Source organism: Mus caroli, chromosome 6 (assembly GCF_900094665.2).
Source record: "Mus caroli chromosome 6, CAROLI_EIJ_v1.1, whole genome shotgun sequence".
Classification (NCBI taxonomy): Eukaryota; Metazoa; Chordata; class Mammalia; order Rodentia; family Muridae; genus Mus; species Mus caroli.
The window spans coordinates 93,099,754-93,099,954 of NC_034575.1; positions in this window are offsets into that span (position 1 = coordinate 93,099,754).

Genomic DNA, 201 nt, shown 5'->3' on the forward strand with positions numbered 1-201 from the left:
CCCTATTTCTCCACTAAATGTACAATTCTCTCCAACTAAGATTTAGTCGGTCTCCTTCCCATTAATTCAAGTATCCTTAATGAGATTTTTGCCTTCGTGATTAACTTGGTTTAAGTACTGCTTGGCAATACCCCACAGGACAAGTCTGCCCTAACATTNAGTTATGTCATAGTGATGTGATGAAACAAACATCGAGTCAGA